This window comes from Dreissena polymorpha, chromosome 9 (genome assembly GCF_020536995.1).
Source record: "Dreissena polymorpha isolate Duluth1 chromosome 9, UMN_Dpol_1.0, whole genome shotgun sequence".
NCBI classification, from domain to species: Eukaryota; Metazoa; Mollusca; class Bivalvia; order Myida; family Dreissenidae; genus Dreissena; species Dreissena polymorpha.
This window is the reverse complement of record NC_068363.1, coordinates 289,656-299,075: the sequence shown is the minus strand read 5'-3', so window position 1 is coordinate 299,075 and position 9,420 is coordinate 289,656. Positions and strand designations below refer to the sequence as shown.

Genomic DNA, 9,420 nt, shown 5'->3' with positions numbered 1-9,420 from the left:
ACAAACTATACACTAAATCTTGGAGAACGTGTAAAGTCACAAGGCGGAAATTATTGACTTGTTCATGCGCATGCGTTTGATAAACTGTTTGTTAGCTGTTTTGCTTGTTTTATATTTGCTCTTTTGTGCGTTTGTTTGCATGTTTTTGATACCTACATTCGTTCGATTGCAATTTGAACCAGTTACGAAATATTTTGCTGCCTGTAATAATGTACCAGATTTGTTCTTGTTATGCAAAAGTAATATATTAAAGGCTGTATAAATCTATGCCTCAATCCATAAGTATAAATATTTTATATCAAACGATACATTTATGATTTGCTATATTTTTTCCAGTTGATTCGAGTTACACATTCTTTACAGACTCGGCACATAAACCTGTTGGAAATGCCTTCAGTACGTATGATCATGATGTTGACAACTATGCGACCAATTGTGCCGAAACGTACAAAGGTGGCTGGTGGTATAATGCGTGCTACTACTACATAAACCTAAATGGCTTGTACAAACCTGGACGCGTTGATCTTACGTCTATGAAATATGACAATGGCGTTGGACTTACTTCGAGCACGATTATGTTTAAAGACACATTCCATAAAGCATGATCCGGATACAAGAATCCGTGATTTTAACTATAAGAAACAAAAGGAAATTAAAATTTAAATATTTGATTTATTGTTATGTGGCTTTCCTTGTTGTAGTCATAAATAAAATACAAAACGAGTTTTTGTTAGAAACGTGCTATTATATAATTTTCGATCGCATGAAATGCTAAATCTGAAGCGCACTTTTTAAAATGGTGCCGTTTTAAAGAAATTTCACAAGTGTCAAAATGGATATGCGTTTTTGTTTATAAAAGTTATTTGCACAAAATATGAATCAAATCTTTATTAAATAAATAAATTAATCAATCGTAATGATTTTATAACAATTTTTAACATGCTGTTTATTTTCAATCTTTTGTTTATGAAATATAAAGCACTATCGTATAGAGCAATGAGCTAATGCAAAAATATCAACACTATTTTCTAATAAGCATGCAGCTAGATTTACAGTATTTTTATCGTCAAATATCAGCCGATTTTTTTTTATAAAACTGGCACAGACACTGACACCCTCATTTAAAGACACAGACAAAGTCATTGTATGTTCAACAGTGAACAAAAGGTCAAAGGGCCGGGAAAACTGGTTGCAGAATTAATTCCGTTCTTTTAGATCATCTACACATTAAGATAATTCAGATGTACAAATTATAGCGAAATCCAGCAACTTATTAAAAAGCTGTGTACATTATATTTTATTATTTATATGTTTAGAAGTGGAAAAACCACAATGAACAAACTTTTTAACGGTCATTGAAACACTAGGAGTATTCAGCTGTACACGGTTAAGGAGGGTTCGTCAGGCCGTTGGAACACACAAACGTTTGAGGACTAGATTTTGCAAAAACTGATCATATTTATATTAAGTTCATTCTAAACGTTTAGATTTTCTGCCAATTTGTTACAATTGAGTTGAAAACACACGCTTTAGAATGTACATTATTTAAGGAAATTGTTTAACCATATCGTGACTGCGATTAAGGGTCATGCATAAGACTATGGGTGGGCGCAGTTTGACTGCGAGAATGTATCGGCGCACATCAACAATTTGCAACCGGAGACGGCCCGTGATTTTTATCCCACCTTACCTAGAGAGACATTAACTTTGACTGAAGGCTATTCGTGAAGGGTGGCATAGATCTTTCAGATGGAGATAAAGTGCGCTTTGATCTTACATAAACAGCGCCTATTCACTTAACGTGCATCTGGTCGTAGATAGTCGCACTGATAACATGCATGAACCTATACATTTCAGATGGACATTCAGGTCACACATGGCTAAAGTAGCACTGATAGAACTTATTCTACCTCAATCACGAACCGACTTATAAACGGTGACATAATTAACGCGAGGAGAGAACAAACATCGAAATACTACGATGACAACTTAAATTGTTATTTGTATCCACATATGTAGATTGCTTTATCGCAAGGCCGTTTTAAATTCATAAATTGTTCAGACGGAATTTTGTTCCAAAAACACGGGATGAGCGAGCGAAAGAAAATTTAAAATACTTAATTCCATTTTTGCTTTATCGAAATACGAACAAAATGCATTTTGTTTAATTGAACATGTCTTCGAATCAAATTGAAGGCCTTATACAGTCAAACATTACATATTAATGATATCGTTTTCCACATTGTGTTTCCTGGAATTGTGTGAGTTTTAAAAAACTTCCAATAACTTGTGCCAATGTGTGGTTTTATTCTGTCATGTAGCCAGTATCTTCAGCTCATTCACACAATTAGTGTAGTTTTTAAGGATCATACATACTTTTAACTTTGCAATTTGTTTGCCCATGATCTTTTATTGGCTCCGATTTACAAAACAAGTTGTGTATTTTCATACATTTAAGCTAATCGGTCAACATGTCATAGTCAGCAACAGTGGTCGTTATGCAACTTAAATCTTTAAAACATTTGTAACATGCTCGTTCAGAGAATATTTACGATTTCTTGATATATTTCACATTCTAAACCAGCTAGCGCGTAAAAGAAATCCATCAGTAATAATCACACAATCGTTATTATATTACCGTTTAAAAAGCTTTTTGCGTTTGGTATCATACTTATTATTACCAAATTTATATTTATAAACTATTATGAGGGCCAAAACGAGTTATCCGTGTTTTTGAGCTGCGTCACTAACGTACTGTGTCTGCTAAATAAAAAACATAATACCGAAACAAAAACATTTTTCGAAGCTAGAATATATATTTGTATATACCTAACTCGAGAAACACAACTGTGCTACATTATTTAATTTCATTTAACGTGTTGTTTTATACATTTTTTTTATTATTTAATAAGCTTACATATATTTCACAATATGTACCCACTAACGTTAATATATAAAAGGCGAAACGTTTTTAAAAATGGAGTCCATGACAATGTAGCAACAGTTTGATCGGCCACGCAAGTGCAAACTTGCAAGGCTTAACACTATACATCGATTTAATTACTAGTAAACATTTTGCAAAAACAAGCAAATAATCGTTCTTCTTGCAACTTCATAGTCGATTCTAGCATCACGTTATCGTTTGAAAGAGTTTCTTTAACTTTACTGCTCTTTAGATTAATAAGCAAATTATCTAAAATAATTGAATATATTTATAAATGAAAGTATTTGGCCAACTGGTAACAAGAAGTACAAACATGTTTCTTCAGGTTAATTTTACGCCTGCCTCTGACAAAATGAATCTAAATATCGATTTAGTTACCCATTTCATATTGTTAAGGTGATAGAAAAAGTGCAAATGTATACTATTGCACATATGTCATGTTCATATGTGCAGTTTAAATTTTACCTGGTAATTCTAGGTACATGTAACTATAACATTGGTTATTTGGGATGTTTAACAAGTTAATTAAACAAAACATCCAGAAGGCAAAAAGCCCAAATGGACATATAGAGCATTCAGCGGGTAAAAAGAAAATAGTGTATGATAAAAACGTTCTAATTTTAATAAAAAGAATCCCGAAATTATTATATTCCGTTTTTTTTTCACAGCGAATGATTTTTTGGTGAAACAATAAGAGGGGTTATTTGTCGATAAAACACTCTCAGGAAAGGTTAAACGACAGTTCTATTAAATTCTGACCTAATTTGTGATGCTATATTAAAAAGAGAATTACATGTAATCAAAGACGGGCTCACTGGGCCAACAGTTGAGTAATTTGCATGATATTGGCATTTAATGGAAGTTTAAAGGACGTTGCATTATAAGTCAACGCGATCTTATTGTGTATTGTACATTAACAAGTAAGTATACTATTATAGAGTACTATTATAAAAAAATGCATCAAGAATGAGTGCTGGTAAGTAAGAAAAAGGCAACTTACAAATTAAATATAAAAGACTATATAGACTTTTGTTGCCTCATATTGAGGAAGACTATTTTTACTACCACATCTTTCGAGATTTGATTAATTTTGATCAAATGAACTTATATCAGTATGACTTAAATCATGAGGTTTTTACTTCATTTGTGCAGTTAAACATATATTCTTTTGCACTTTTAAACCACGTGGTTTTGTTTCTAAGAACATGCGAGTCTTAATATTAGTACGGCCTCAACTTTGTGAACGATCGCGGTGACAGTTATGTTATTTTAGCAAGAGACACAGAATTTGAATTAAGCGAAGCTGCTTATTTTCATCAACTGAACAGTCCAAACACCACTGTTTTCCAAAGTTTATGGTGGAAACACTCAACGATTTCGTTATGCACGGACGATTTTGATTTTAGCAGCCATGTAACGTTTTGATACTTTTACGACAACTTTGAGCTGAACTATTTATTTTTTCTATTTTTGTATGGTATGAGAGTGGAAATAAATTCAGTCTAAAACAATATTGAATAATAAAGTCCAACAATTAGAGATTAGGCATTTGATGTAAGTTGTTTTTCATTAAATAAAATAAATATGGTGCAAAAAATACCAACCGCCGAGCCAAATGCTGATTTTGTATTCGTTAAGGCTACTGAAGAACCCTCTAACCATCTTATATACTGAATGAGAGGGATGGCCCTTTACACATTCTTATATGGTTTAATGTCTAGACTAAAAGTCCAGTTCAGACGTTATACACAGTTCCAATAAAGAAGCTGCGCACAAAACATTGCATACAATATAGCACAGTTGACTGTACATGGATTAGTGAAGCCATAGTAATAAGTCTGAAGTCATTAAGTCGTATCTTGAGCTCTCAATGATCAAACTTTATATGCAACTAATTTTCAGTGACTTATTATGCAATGGGAGAGAAACACTTGGTATTATATTGTGTATCCAAATAACCAATGTGCTTTATACGTTTTAGCAAAAAAAAATCTAAGTGTAAAATAAAGAGTAGATTTGCTGCTTTAAGTTTGTCAAGATTACCGTTAAATGCGTTTGAAATTTTGTCATAACATGTCATACACTTTCTCTTCATTGCAAAGTCTTGATAAAGATATAAATATTCCTTATATTGAATTTTTCTTATACCGTAGATATCTGCCTGATTACAATAAAATATGCACAACAGTACACAATGGCTTCCGCCATCCAACATTGAGCTTCCTTGGTTGAAACTGCAACATGTAGTTACTAAAGGTGTTTCCACAGGCGCTGAACAGGAATCATTGTACGACACGGGCGAGAGCTTGATCTGAAAGCCCAATGTTTTGAAGCTGAAATGAAGTGACGTTTTAATATGAATATGTATGTACGTTATCAATTGACCAGTCGCCAAATTATCGATCGCTACGCCCACATAGTCACGTGGTCTAGTGATTAGAAAACTCCGACAGGCAGATCGCAATTATAGCGGATTACGTGAGGGAAATTCTATATTTGTAATGATGTATTATGCTTTTTTCTATAATATAAATTATGAAAGCCGCACACTAAACTAAACTGCTTTGTAAAACGTTAATACAATCATAAATACTTTAGAGAAAAATGGCGTAATCAAAATAAATGAGTTAACGGCAGACTGACTATCAGAAACGTTTCTTATACATATTATATAGGGAGTTGATGAAAAATCCGTTGTAAAAATGAGCATTTATTTCATATTGATTTTGAACTTGTATTCAACCGTCTGACAGTGAACCCGGTGGCTATTCATATATAATTTTGAAAATATTGTTATTTAATGCAAATGACATATCCATATCATGATGGGGTTTTTTGTTTATTAAAAATGTTGAGATCTTTGTTTTATTGTATTATTTTTAAAAAGACACCGATTTTTTTATTTAGATATAAATTAAATTTTGATTGTAACCATAATTTAATACAGGCCTAATTTCGTGGTTTCATTAACAGATAGTCTGATATGCATTTTATTTCATTTATGTTAAATGCGAACCTGTTACATTTCACTATCAAAAAATGAAATGTTGGTATTACGGTGCTGTTCACGATCATTCGAATTGAATACATTAAGCATATTATGCATTTGCTTATTTATAACAAGATGTCCCTTATATGTAATTGCAATTTTCACATTCCTCCCCGCATAAATATATGTTGTATAAGAAATGTTGTTGTTGTATTATAAGCCGTATATTTTACACTTGAAGTCGCTTTAAGCTGGCTAAGCCGCGTTGAAATCACCTCATTGTTGTTTTTTCTTTAGTTAAAACAATATTTAAGTTAACAATTTATAATGATTTCCCTTGTTTATGATCCACAGAAAATAAATATATAATTGGAAATCATTTAAGTAATTAAATAGTTTTCTTTTCTTGTGTACAGTACCTAACAATGCCTTAATGTTCCATCATTCTGAGATCCACGCAACATACTGTTATTTATTAATTATCGACAATTACGCTGAGATTAATAAGCACGTGTGGCAATTATTATGTTACCCAAACTGCTTAATAATAATGTGCATCAAACGGTATAACACGTTTTATAGAACACACACCTGGTGTGGTTAAACTATTTATTGTGTTTGTTTTCTCATTACTCGTTCATATGTTCAAGAAATAAAGATAAAATAATAACCTTTTATAAAGTATGTATAGCACCTACAATTTTGAATAATGATCGAACAGTAATGATCATGCATTTGATATAAAATCTGTGTAAACTCTTAAAAATTACGTTCATTCCATATGTACAACACGCTTTGTTTGTCGGACAAAATGGCGGCCAGATAAGCGTTGCTGAGGGGTGTGTGAAAAATCGATATCTGATTGGCTGATCGAAAAATGTGGGCGGAGCGATCGATACTTTGGCGACTGGTCAATTCAACAGAAGCATTACACTATAATTGTGTATAAAATGTGCAGCAGTACAATTTATCATCATCATCATCATCATCATCATCATCATCATCATCATCATCATCATCATCATCATCATCATCATCATCATCATCATCATCATCATCATCATCATCATCATCATCATCATCACCATAATCATCATCATCATCATCATCATCATCATCATCATCATCATCATCATCATCATCATCATCATCATCATCATCATCATCATCATCATCATCATCATCATCATCATCATCATCATCATCATCATCACCAGCATCATCATCATCATCATCATCATCATCATCATCATCATCATCATCATCATCATCATCATCATCATCATCATCATCATCATCATCATCATCATCATCATCATCATCATCATCATCATCATCATCATCATCACCATCATCATCATCATCATCATCATCATCATCATCATCATCATCATCATCATCATCATCATCATCATCATCATCATCATCATCAAATGACCCCTCTTATGGTTTCACCAAAAGTAAAATAAATAAACAAGCTTAATGTATGTTTTCCTTTAAATTAATGTGTTATATTATATATGTATTATATGTATAATACTGAATATAACAAGACAATGCGATAGTACGATGGCGACAATGCGACAGTACAATGACAGCAATGCGACAATGCGATAATATAATGACGACGTAACGATAACGCGATAATACGACTGCGACAATGCAATGATACAATGGCGACAGTACGATATGACTATCGCATTGTCGCCAGCGTACTATCGTGTTGTCGTACTGTCATCATCATATTATCGCATTGTCGAGTGTAAAATTCGACCGTGAGTGTGTGTGTGTGTGTTGAGGCGGGTCTGTTAAATGCACCCCATCTCGCCAGCTGTTAATCTAAATCTTATCGTATATTGATCGACCAATCAGTTATCGATTAATCGGGTGCGTCGGTTGCTATCGACCTGTCCGCCATTTTTTCGACGAGTTTTGTTTAGTTTGTATTGAGAAAATAAACGTTAATGAAGTATGGTTATACGGTGTCCATTGGATTCATGTAAGTCGGACGGTAGGTATCCAGATAGATTATTTGGAAGCATTAAACTTATACAACTTTACAAGCCGAAACGTGATTTTGACGAGCGCGAATGGCAGCTTCAATGCTTAGAATTAAGGAAATCACCATTATAGAACGTTAATTTATTTTTAAAAAGTACCTTACTTATTTTGTGTGTAGCAGTTCCCACTATTAAGATTGATATCGCAAAATTTGAAATATATCACATTGAAATGTACACAGATAAGCGATTTCGCTACCCGCTTTCCGTAACTTATCAAAATCCCTGTTATAAAACGCTATTTTGTGCCAAAAACAATTTAAAACAATGTTGTTTCAATATTTTCATAAATAACATTCATAAATGCCCTAGCAGAATGGTTATTTAATGCCACCATTACACGGGGTAAATTGTCGATACGCGCGCGAGCGTTTCCTAATGGAAGCTTCAATATGCACAATATTTCCGAAATCTCCATTATATAACCTTATATGTTTTTAAAAAATGATAAAACTGATTTGTTTTTTTTAAATTTTAAATAAAGTGATTCACAAAGGTCCTATTAGCACTGTTTCATTTTATTAATATCACCTCTCTGAGTAATAACGAAGGGGATAAGGTACCCGCTCGGCGTCGGAAATCGGGTTTAACTTTTCGAAATCCCATTTATGAAACTCTTGTTCTTGTCAGATGCACGTGCATACCATGTTTTGTTAATAATTGTGTAATGAACATCGGTACATACCGTTGTAGAAGTGTTATTTATTATTTTTTTAACCACCATTACACCTAGCAACATGGGGGATTTCGGTACCTTCGACTGAGAGCGTGGTTAACTTTGAGAAATCCCAGTTATAAAACGCGTGTTCGTTCAGATGCACGTTCATACAGTGCTTTGTTAATATTTTTGTAAATAATATCGGTAAATATCATTGTAAAAGTTTTATTTATCATTAATACCAACATAAAACCTAGAAACATGGGGGATTAAACCTAGTAGTAGTTGCGTTTTTCGGTACACGTGCAAGCGTCTGAGAGCGTGGTTTAACTTACCTAAACACCCATTATATATAGTTAATATCATTAAAAAACTAATACTATTTTGCATTTCCGAATCAATAAATTATACAAAACGATTTTACCAGCGTTATTATGGATTAATAATATTAAAATCAGCAAGAATATCGCGTTATATATAAGCATAGACGCCAATTTGGTTTTAGCCTGTCTAGTTTTCTGACTGCTATATTTTTGCATTAAGTGGGCGGAGCGATTTTGGCTTCCAGGCGTTTTTTTAAATCTGGCTTATTGATATGTAACGATGAATATGAATTCATTAAATAACTAGATATACATATGAATTTGTCCTTGCGCTCGCTTTCCTTTCATAGTTTTATTACAAGCTCATAACTACAAATTGACCTATGACTTATTTAGTCTAATGGCACATAAGCAACGGTAATAAGTGGATAAAATATGCCATTTTT

The 9,420-nt window shown here is 32.9% G+C and overlaps 1 protein-coding gene across 1 annotated transcript in view; it reads right to left on the bottom strand.

Moving 5' to 3' along the window:
• LOC127844642 (deleted in malignant brain tumors 1 protein-like) overlaps positions 1-9,420 on the bottom strand; it is a 75,956-nt gene that overhangs the window by 55,560 nt on the left and 10,976 nt on the right. The window lies entirely within an intron of this gene.